A 12395-nucleotide genomic window follows, 5' to 3' on the forward strand; every position below is an offset into this window, starting at 1 on the left:
AAACACCAGCATTGTCCCACTCGGCATATTAACAGTCATAGTAAAAGATCACAGTTGCAACAGTATGAGGGAGTACGATCAAATCAGTGTTTCCTAAATGGTTTGAAGTGTGCAAGCTGATATTTTGAAGTTGTAATAGGGAGCATGCAATGTTCTGAGATGTCAGAGTTTCTATGGGGACAGATTCAAAAGTCTGCATCACTGAATGCCTCCCAAACTCCAGCTGAATGGAAGATAAACAAACAGGACAACTCAGTGTGTTGTACTTACAAGTTGCATGACTGATGTTTCATTTTCTTTTTTTAAGTAAGTCTATAACTGATATGCTTCTGTGATAGGAAGCTAAAATTACACAGTACTATACACAGGTCTCCTGCAGACAGTATTAGTTGATGCATAAGTACGTGCATGTATTTATGTTGTAATTTAAAACATAACATCATCCCAAGCTAAAAAATTCAAGGACTATCTCTGAGAGAAAGTCTTCACCTCAGAAAGAGGACCTGTGGTAATGAACATCAATGTGGCAGCTAGAAATAGCATTTAAACCTTTACCAGTAAGAATTTAAATTTAAGAGAATTTAAATTGATCTTCCTGCCTTCGATCCCAAACATCACTGCTCCCTTCCTCTGTGCTCATAACTACATGGTGTTTCCTGTCCTCATCAGCATATACTGCATACTTTTTTGGTAACTACCCGCTCTCACACAGCTGAGCCATGGTGGAAGATTTGAATTAAAAGAAGCAGAATTTTGGATGGACAGTGATGCTGTGAAATACAATGAAATGAGTAGAGAGAGGACAAGAATCAAGACTTCCTTAGTCTCAAGTCTCACAGAAGATTTCCTAAACATTGCAATGCTGTCTGTCCTGCAGCAGCTCAAAACAAGTATCCCAGGGCATCAAATGTAGAAGACAGAATCAGCTGCTCCCTCTACATGCTCACCTGCCACTTCATGCACGCCCTGAGCTTTTTCAGGATCTGTGAAGAGTTGCTTCCCTACACGGTGTCTGTTACAACTAAAGAAACAGAGACCTTTAGGTTGTTAGAAGCCACAGACTAAAGTTGGTATCACAACAAAGCGTGGATCTAAATAAAAACCGCCTTAAACTCCCAGGAGGTCTGCTGCTTCTACGCAATGACAGTTGTTAGTGAGTAGCTCTCCTGTAGAAACAACCATACTAAATATAGCATGCTGGAGTAAATGCAAGAGGCAATGCTAGAAGAAAACTAAAAATGCTTTGCTTGCTTCCTGAAGGCAATCATGTTTCTTCAAGAGGCCACAGATGCCTTAACTGTGGGTATTTGTCACTCTGGCTCTGTGATTCCCTTAACTATCAATACAATACAGCCATTTCCAGAAGCTCGAGATCTCTCCTGGGATCATGCTTTGGCCCGAGACACTCCTTCATGTGCCAGTGCTAGCGAAATCAGTGAGCAGTTTTGTCTCCCAGATGACTGCTGTCTGCTTTGAAGGGAGGCCATTAGGAGACCCAGTTTATGTCACCTTTTCTGCAATTCTTCAGTTGCATATCTAGTCTTGATTTAGCTGTGTATTCATGCAGGCAGCAAGATGCAACTATGAGGACACAGCCAAAAACAGACACTTGCCCACTTTATCACAATGTTACATTTTCTGGCAACTTCTATGCTCCCTCATTCCTCCCACTCTACTCAGGATGTCATGTGGGTCCCTCATGCAGCTACTGTGACCTGCAGGCCTGTACAAGCTGCAGGACCTGTAAGACAGCAGTGATGACCTTACCTGAGCTCTAGGTAGACCATAGTCAAACGTCAAGATGCCCTTGTCCTCAGAAGGCCTGAATTTTCACCTTTGGATTTCAAAACACAATATGTTAGCAGCACTTGCAAGAGAGCTTCCAGAAAGATTCGTTCCTTCTCGTTCCATACAGGCTTCCTCCTCTGCACCGTCTTTTTTGACCTTTTTGTTTTGTGTTACTGTATTTGGAGCCATTCAAACTTCAGCACACAAAGCAGAACTCAGCAAAACTCCTTGTATGTGAGTATAAAATTCTAGCTATAAATGATTTTGATTGGACCCGGGCCAGTTTTCTCCTGCCAGGTGAAGTGATCTTGTGGGAAAATGCTGCAAGCAAACGAATCTGGTGTGGCTTTTTGGCAAGCTAGAGGAACACAGAGCCACACTGCTAAACACTGCTGTGAGAGGGATAAAGGTGTCTCCGCAAAGTGTTTCCACAGGGCAAAATGTGGGTCTCTCTCTTTCTATGAGACGAGGACAGAGCCTAGTGAGCAATACCTTCCCTTAACCAATACCTTCCCTTCCCTGACCCTGTCTGTAATTTACTCCTGTGGGTGCCAGCTGGAGTTTTGCCTGAATAAAAGCCAGACTTTTGGCTACACCCATCTTGGGATGGGAGATATTCTAGGGGAGTCTGCATGCCTCTAAGTGATGGCTGGGCAGCCCAAGCAACCCGCGGCCTCCAGCACCCCACAGCTCTCCTGAAGCTTAAAACATAAAGCCTAGGCTACAAGCCCACATCATTTCATTTCAAAATTAAAGTAATTTTCTGAGTAATAGGAGCACATTTGCACTTGGAAACCACAGAGCATTCAGCATCTTTTTTTATTTCAGTGCTAGAAAAAATAAGGTGACAATACGCCAGGAAAGATTATTTCTTGGCTGAACTCTTGCAAAACCAAGTTTCGGTCTAGAGTTGGGGTTTTGTGTGACTCAGTGGTAAACAGTTTTATGATATAGAGGCAATACTGTAAAAAAGAGTTTAGCTGTGCTGATGATGGTTTTGAAAACTTTTAGCCTCTTTTCATTCCTTCTCACAGCAGTGCTTGCAAATGGATTGAAACCTTCCTCGGGGATTTCTGTAACAAAATGGGTAAAAATTTAAGTGCTTTGTAATCTCTATGGGAAGACTTAGTATTGAGTAGAGTAGATAATTTGAATTACTTACCGCAATCATGCTTTTGAAAACTCTACTTCATTCTTGTGAGAACTAGTTTACAGCAAAATTACCTTATAAAAGCTTCTGTTCACGCTCTCCTAATGAACTTCTGATTTACATATAGTTTCTATATACGAATTCTTTCTCATAGTGTATTTTGCTTCGATTTATTCAAGGAAGATTTCTATTTTAGGGGGAAATATTATGTAGTGTGGATAGCTGCCGTGGAAGAATTAATGCAAATATCTCATTTGTAATGCTTTTATTCTTTCACACAGAAACCCCACATCTCACTCCTTTGTGGATGAGAGGCTACTATACTTGATTTATTACAAACCCTAAAGCATTCTTAAAATCGACTGCAGCTAATCACTGAAGTATGCTTTCTCATTTTGAAACTATTGTGACTCTTCAACACAGGAAAAAAAGCTTCCTGCTTCTGATATTTTTGTTTCCCCAAAAGTTAAGCTTGGGCCTATCAGCATGCCGATTAATGTCAGCAAGGTTAAGGACATCAGGAAGATGAGGCCTCCAGTGCCTGATATTGAAAGAAAGGTACTACAAGACTTGAAACCAAAAGTGACTAGACTTCAAAGAATTGAGTAGGGAAGCTACTGAAGCCTCAACACCAGTGGCCGACATCAGTCTCATCAAGTCAGATGTGAAACTGTCTTACAATTCAGCCTCTTCTCCCAGTCCATGAGGATGCAGATTTCACCACAATACATCCCATCTTTGCTTCTCCAAGCAAGACTGAGATACCAGTATGAGAGTTGGGCAATTTTTGTCATTTTTTTAATATATACTAACTTTACTATTTTTTTCCTTTTTATTTTTTTTCCTGTCATGACAGCCACCGCACTCTATTGTATTTAGGATACAATTTATTTATGTAGTCTTTTCAGGTTACACAGGACACCCAGAGGGGTTATGGAGCCTCCTTCCTTGGAGACCTTTGAGACCCACCTATATTGACTGATCTAGGTTGACCTGTTTCTGCAGGAGGTGTTGGACTAGATGATCTCTAAAGTTCCCTTCCAACTCCTACAATTCTATGATTCTATGGGCTGGAATGAGCAGTTTATTGAAGGATAATGCTGAAGAAAGTGATGTCAGACACTGTGCTGTGGCTTGGAAATACGACTACTAACACAAGGTTGTTTTCCGACAAACCACTGTGAATTACACGTGGAATAAAGTAATCTAACACTTTCCTAACACCTGGTGTCTTTAAACCAAGACTGGATTTGGGGTTTTGTTGTGTTTTTTTTCCTTGCAGAAAACATGCTTCAATTCAGCTAGAAAACACCAACTTGAGGAAAGAACTTAAAAGTTTATGGCAAGCCCATCAGGACTGATGTTCATGATTGAAATGTTTAATTCTAGACTGAAAATCAATGAAACTACAAAGTTCCCTATTTCTAAGAAAACAAAGAAATAAATCTACAACCATGTAGGCAAACAATGTGTAGACTTCTCCTGGGGAATATCTGCAAAGAAGCCCCACACCTTTGGAAGAGGTGTTCCCAGGCTGATACACCTACACGTATCTTCTTTGCTACTCAAATGAGGGTTTGAGACTTCTTTGCACCATTTGAGTTTGATGGCATGAACGAGTAATGCAGAGACCTTTCTTTCCTGGGGGAAATTAAGAAAATAATTCATTCTTTCACACAATAACTCAAATGAATCCAATTTGGGTTCATTCTTTTAGGAATCGTGTTTAGCTAATTCTGTCAAATTAAAATATGAAAGGAAAAATATTAATAATAGAGACAATTCTAGCACCACAGTTCTTAGTTATTTCATACCATTCTTACACCACTGACAATTTTGTTTTGGAGGGGGAGAAACTAACAGAAAGTCTTACAAGGATTCAGTGAATCCTTACAAGGATTCTGCAACTTTTGCATATAACTAAACGCCAGCATATATGTATGTACATGAAGGAAAACCTCAGCAATGCACTTTGCTTGTTGGTTTGGCTTTTATTTTTTATTTTATTTAGACTTTTCCCACTTACATTTACTTTAGTGTCCATTTGGCAGATGCACTGTGTTCATAGAGAAAGACGTAAAGAGAGGATGCAAGCATCAGCTGCATTGTGTCCTTAAGAGACAAAGTACAAATATTGTTTTGAAATTTCTGTGGCACAGGACCCTCCCAGCAGCTGCTGCTCTCATTCCTATTCCTCACATGAGGTTATTAACATGGGGACACATAAGGGAACAGCTAAGGACTGGAGAGGCCAAGACCAAAGTGAATATTGATTCCCTTCTTCCTCAGTGTGATTGACTGCTTAAAAAACATTGATCATTGGAACAGGCTTGAGAAAACGCTGGATGAATTCATGGAACAGGAAACCCACTGAGAGCTACTAAATACACAGAAAATGATTCTGGCTCAAGATTTGTCTTTTCCAAAAATGATTGTAAAGTACTTGGAGAGATGCTGCTTGGGCTTGTTTGCTCTTGCACTCCTTTTTCACATCAGCTTTTGGGGGTTGGCATCAGCTGTTTTTATGCTTTCATTATGTTTTTATTTACTATTGGAAGGAGACAAGGACTGGAAGCTGCCCAGGACGCTGGCTGCAGCCCAGGGAGAGACTTCTCCTATCTCTAAGGCCGATTGCGGCACACAGTATTGACTGGTGTTGCAGATGCCTGGTAAGCATGCAACACAACCAGAATAAGTCTTCCAACTAAAGGTTCTGTTGGCCAAGCTCAAGTGACTTGCACATACTGGGAAGCTGTTACTTTTTGTCTCACTGTGTTTGTGCATTTTTGGTTATGCAGAAGTAGACCCTTAAACTTAGCTTCTCTTTAGTTAAGCAGGTGAGGAACATGAGTTTGAAACTTTGATAGAACTGTACAATACCGTGAAATATTTTATCTCAAGCCACTCTGATAAAAAAACATATTCCCCTGTTAATTCTCAACCACATTAATGCACGATCCTTTGTCCCTGTAAGCATAGCACTGCAGCAAAATGAGTTACGAGTTGCATTTAGAGGCAAGCATTGCATTTAAAAATTTTACCTGCCTGCCAAAGCTTGGCAAAACAAGCAGGTTCAGCTCAGTACAAAGAGCAGTTTCTCACTTCCTGGCTGCCGGGACTGCCTGGCATGTCAGGTAACATGTGCTGAGTGACAGCCAAAAAGTACTTCATTGCTTCTAAAAATGAAACGAGCTCCTTACTGCAAACAGCTATTTTCAGAGGCACTGCAGCTGTGGCCGAGGCTGTAGCTGTGTTGTTCAATCATTATGCAGAGCGCGGGCACCTGGCAGAGGGCAGCTTCAAGCAGTCTCGGTACACACGTGTGTAGCAGGGACCTCTGCAATCCTGAAGAGAGAGCTCCAGTGCCCGAGCATCCTACAGCTGCCTTTCTTCATATATTTGTTACACAAATGGTGAACACTAGCAGCAAATATTAACAAGAAAGATGCATCAACACAACATGCCTATTTAATTGTTCACAGTCCACTAATTCAGAGCTCTTGGGACATCATGTACTGTTTAGCCTCCTCTGACTTATCAACAACTCTGTTGTTTACGTTGGTAAATCTTTTTGGTTTTAGCTTTGCCCCACTGGTAGCATTCACAGCCTCGATGCTGTTCTTTCCTGGTTGGACTGCAGCTGACTACCTTCGTAAGGAAAATACTGACTTTTTGAGGCTGTGGTAGTCTGGTGTTGCAGTGACTGTATGATCTCAGATAGGAGGTCTCAAATAGAACAGTCTCCTGTCTGTTCAAGACCTCCCCAGATGTATGTCTTTGTAATCTTCTTCTCTTGGGCTTGAGGGTGTCATCAGCTGCTCCAGCTTTTTCACATGTACATCTGGGCGATATCATGTTTTACAACAGTAAATGATACTGCTTATAACAAATATCTCCAGGATTTTCTACGATTTTTCATCTCTAAACGTTTTTCATCTCTAAACGTTTTTCAGGCTTCCTATGTGCTCTGTCTATACCATCTTAGAAATTACAATCCTAATGATTTTGGCATGGAGGATTCCTGTGAGGCTGGTGCAGAGGCTGGTAGGAGGCTACCCTGACTCTCCATGGTGAGGAGTATCACATCTTCTCTGTATTTGGACTGAACTGGAGAGGCTTTAGAAGATCAGACAGACATGTATACGATTCAGCTTTGCTTTCTATCATGGGACTTTGTGCCCAATCAGCAATTATAGATGTACCACCTAAAACTCACACCAAGCTTTTGACCTGTTGTCACACACTATTTTATGCAGTGTATCATGTCCAGTATGACTGTAATCAGTCTTCTGTCTTACTCAGGTCCAGCTCTACCTCCTGCTATTTTAACTCCTCTCCCAGGAATTTGTTAGGCAGGTTTTTCCATCTATTACTCAGGCTCAAACTACATTTCACCAGTACTTTGCCCCAGACTAAAAACTACATCCTCACTCCTATTACACCTATGGCTCCCAAAAACTAGAAAACTACTTTGAGGCAGCTGGCCTCCGTGGAGCTGGAACAATGAGAAACAGTGGCTGTACATGTTTCTGTTATTAAAGGAAAATAGACTTGGCCAGTTGTTTTTCCAGAGGTCAGGCTGGGCTGCTTCCCTGTCAGATGGCCGTTTTTCCTATCTGGCAGTGTGTGCCGTGGGCATTCATGTTTGGCCAAAGGATACGCTCCATGGTCCTCCTTAAGCAAGCCTGTCTCCCACACATTCAGCCTATGTTGGATAAATAATGTGAGATCTTTGTTGAAATTACTGGATGGCTATTTAAGAAAAGTCCTGGGAGTAAAGACAGGCACATCCTGCAGTGCTCATCATAGGCAGTTAGTTTATAGCAATTTTGTAAGTAGACATTTGTGCTGTGTTCTGCACAGCATACCCTGCTCGGTGTACTGCCAGAGACATTGCTGGGCAGTACTCTATCTCACCTGAGCGCTTTGGAGTCACACAGCGACATGTATTACGTTTGTCTGAGCACTCAGCAGTGACTCCTTTGTGATGCTGGCTAATTTCTCCAGGGCTGGATGTGTTTCTCTCCATAATTTCACCAGCAGGCTGAAATCCTTCAAGCAACTCTGTTTTTAATTAGGGGCTCCATAATGTCTCCAAAGATATGCATAGTATCAGAGAGCTTATATCTGAAACATAAGACTCTGTTGCCCCTTATTTTATTCTTGGTTTTTGAGCACAATTACTGCATCCCTCTGCTGTATTGCTGTCCAGGGCAAGTTTTCAAATAACTTTCTCAGTGGTTCAATTGTTGCAAACACTATTCTGAAAGCAGTATCTCTCAGGTCACTTCTTGTCCTTCTTGCTTAGTGAGACAGTAAAAGGTTTTCCTTCTTTCCTCACTGTCTTTCATGGTCAGCTCCATATATTAATTCAATTCTTCCCTCGGCTGAATCCCTGCTCACATGGAGAATTTAAGCTGGCTTTTTGAGCTCTCACTGACAGAAATCCTTTCTGGCAGCTTGCCTGCGCCACTTCCAGGCTGTCCTCTTTTGCCTGGACAATGGAACAGTTCATTAGCAAGGCTGCTGCACTGATGCAGGTACCACACCGACTGATGACATAAGCTCTGTCCCATCTCTCATAAAGGAACAATTGATCTCCAGCTGCAGGTCACCCTCTTACTGTATGCTTCCTAATGCCATTTCCAAAGGCTTCCTGCATAGACCCTGTGCCTGGCCCTCCCTCCTCTAAAACTGAGCATACAGAAATACAGTAAAAGAACTCAAAAACCTAGTTTTCACCGTCCCTTCCCTATGGAGTACCACTGCTACTGGTGTTAATGAAAGAGAAATTTTGATATGGTCTGTGGCAAACATCTCTTAGATATCTGTAGCAAACGGGAAGTGTTTAAAGGTGGGCTATGACCTAATATATCTGTTGGAAAGGACTTTCCAAACATAAAAAACTTCCATATATTTTGTGTTACCACCCTGAAAGACTACATGAAGAAACACGTTAGTAATCGAAATGCTTATGAAAATTAAATCCATGTTTAAATGAATTTAATATTTTTAATGTAAAATTCAGCAGTTAGAAATTTTGCACCAACTTCTACTTAATTAAAATTAATAAGGTTTCAAAGAATTTTAGCTGGGATAGACAAGGAATGAATTTGGCCTGAAATGTGTAATTAAAATACAATTACATTGGAAGGAAGTCATTACTGAGGTTGTACCTCAAAAGCATACTTAATAGGCTATCAAGAGAAAAGGTTTATGCATTTGGTACATCAGCTATATAAGATATAAAAGGATATAGTCACTGAAAGTGATATTAGAAAGATCATTTAGGTAGATAGTAAAAGTACTTTTATGGTTAAATCCATCTGACTGTATACGGCAAGGGATCTGCTTGGTCTTAGGTTGAGATGTACAAGGCACCTTCTCCAGTTTTCCTTCTGACACATAAGTTGCTTCTTAGCCTACTTCTGCAATTGTGAGGAAGAGGAATATCTTTCAACTGATTGTCCCTCTTTCCTCTTGGCCCCCGCACCACTCTGCACGAAGCCCAGAGAACGACACTCAGAATTAAATTGTTAGTGTTACGCACAGCTCTACATTTGCTGGTAAGGTGGATGCAAAGATCACAGTCCCATTGAGATCAACATTTTTCAAAGATTCAGTCATGGACTGATTGGAACTATCGGGACAAACTGGATGTAGCCTTGAATTCAAATCCCATCAAGAGGATTTACTTATGGGTTTTAACCTCGTCTCTTCACATAACATTCTGAGGTTTTTAACTGTGATTTTTACCCATACAGTGACTCTTGCAAAAGAAGTGTGGGAGGGGAAGTGTGGATCTCTGCATAGTGTGCCCTTTTGATACAGCACAAAACCTGGCGTAAGTAACCTAATGTTTTAATGAACCGAAATATGTCCCTGGCAAGAAAGTTAATTTAGCACTTAGTGAAATGTACTCTGCTGAACTGGTGACATTCAGTTCATAATCAAGCTTTTATTGTTAAAGAGTAATAGCGTCACACCCTTCATATTGAAGATTTGGTTCAATAAAATTAAATCCTGTGACACTAATTTCTCTCTACCCTTCAATTCCCTACAGCAATGCTTGTTAAATGAAGAAGAAATATGTAGAGCTTGACCTAGCCTTTTTCAGACCAAAGTGAGATGTCTTCACTGACTAATAATCAAGGATGTTGTCAGACAACTTTTTTTCATTTTTAATGTGATACCAAAGAGGTGAGATTGTCAGTGTTGTGTTATTTCATCATCTAAAATAGTTTCCACATCAGAGCTCTCAAAGCAGTCTCTGAAGGAGTGTTTCGCATACAATGTGAGCAGCACTTGTCAACAGGGCAGGATTGAGTGGAGTCAGCCTTCTGTGGCTATAATATCACAAGCACTTCCTTCCCTTAAACAGTTTCTTTCTTTTCCCCTAGGGTCTTGTAGTAACTAACACCTGAAAGAGCAGCCTTTATATCTTCCTCAAGCTAATTAAAACACAGATTCAAGCAGATGAGAAATGTAATAATGCTAAAGTATCTGTTTGTTAACTTATAAGTCTCTGAAGAACTCCTCCTTTCAGTCATGACTGAGGTAAGTGGCAAGAGAGTACTCAGCCATGGAAACCACAGCTGGGAAAAAAAGACACCTCTCGAAACAGGAAAACTCATAAGGATTGATAGGAGGTGACTTAAACTAATAGAATCAAATAAATGGAGCAAAAATGTGCTCCCAATCACCACAGTCACTGAGCTTGGAACAACATAGGTATTCGCTGACTGATGTCTATGCCATTCAACCCACAGGACTGTCCAGGTTCTTTTGATATATGTTTTGTATCCTGTACACAATCCAAAAGACATATCTTTGGTCTAAGCTTCTAATTTGTAAGCTGTGTAACTAGCCCTCAGTTTTGCACAGGGACATGGGGTAATGCCTACTTCCTTTTTTCCTTTTTATTTCTTTTACTCATTAAAAACAAAACACAAATCTGTACATTTTAAAGCAGCTCTCTGAATATGCATGAATCAGACTAAAAATGAAATATAAAATTAGACATAAAAATCACAACATTACCAGTGCTGGATTTAAGGCTTATATTGCTGTGAATTTCTAGGAAAATATTTAAGAATCAATTTAAATGCTAATGAACTGGTTTGCCATAAAACTAGATAGCAGTCATAACAGCTGCATCAGAGCCCTAGTATTGGTCTTTCCTTCCTTGGACTTCACTTGTGACATTACATACATCAATTCACAAGCATTGCTGCATATTGTAGACCTATGTACCACACTTCAGTAAAATTTCAAGTGGACTTTGGAGATTTGATTGTAAACCCAGAAATGAGCTTGTGGAAACCTGAAGAGGAGTTAAAGGCAGGAGTACTTATCTGTTTAACTTTACTTACATGATGTCCCCTATAGCTTGGGGACCTCAAGTCAGTCCTACTCAGGTTCCTCTATCAGCACTGTGCCTGCCTTTTGTGTTGCACTTCCTCAAGGACTACAGGCACTTGCACCTGTGGGCAGTGGTGGGGTTACAGTCCATTAGAGGCTATTTCCATTTAGATTGGAACCAGGTGCATTATTGGCTCTGAAAGGCACCGGGACTCGGCCCTAGACCGTGTCATAGAGGTGACAATGAGGGAGCTGCTTTGTCCAGTGTGCAATCAATGAGTTTGCTATACATTTCGTGTAAAGATTCAGGAATAGAACTTTCCCCCTTATTTTCTGAAGCAGCTGTGAGCAGTGCTGCACAAGCAAATGACCCCGAGTCAGGCCATTCACACAAATCTGGAGCATGTGCTCATTCAGCCAGTCACTACCAACTCATTCTTGAACTGATAAGATCTTGTTTACTGTGGGCCTGTGTACCATGGAGAGTCTCTATAGTGTTAGAATAAAGTTATCTGTAGATTCCTGTCTGTTTTCTGCCTGGGTTAAATTTTCAGGCATTTCCACTTGGTACCATCCATCCTAGAAAACCAAGGCTGGGCCATCCATCCTAGAAAAAGAAACCATGGTACATTGTCTTCTGAACAGCTCAACTCTGGTGGTGATCGTTCATCCTATTTTGACCTAGGCTGACCATCAATTCCTCAGCAATTCCTGGACATGGTGTAAAAGTCAGGCCCAGGACCCTTCCAGATACGCAGTGTAGGGAAAAATAAACACGTTAGTCAGTAGCATTTTTTTGCTAAATAAGTGGGCTGAAAAAGTAGCATAGTAGTACCATGCCACATGCAGTGAGCAGGTCAAGAAAGCTTCTCCCCTTGCACATGAGGATTGGGTCAAAATAGGGCAACCACAAGCATGCTCATAGTCTAAAAATGTGTAGACAAAGGAAGGGCAGGAATGACAAATTAAGAAAGTTGCCTCCGCGGAGTTATTGATGGAAGAAAGCTGTTCATGGTATGTCCCTACAAAGCAGAGTGCACTTACTGACTGCTGAAATGCCACCCAGACTTTGTGCCGTAAGAGGGAATATGGTTTT

The sequence above is a fragment of the Colius striatus genome, chromosome 4 (genome assembly GCF_028858725.1).
Source record: "Colius striatus isolate bColStr4 chromosome 4, bColStr4.1.hap1, whole genome shotgun sequence".
NCBI classification, from domain to species: Eukaryota; Metazoa; Chordata; class Aves; order Coliiformes; family Coliidae; genus Colius; species Colius striatus.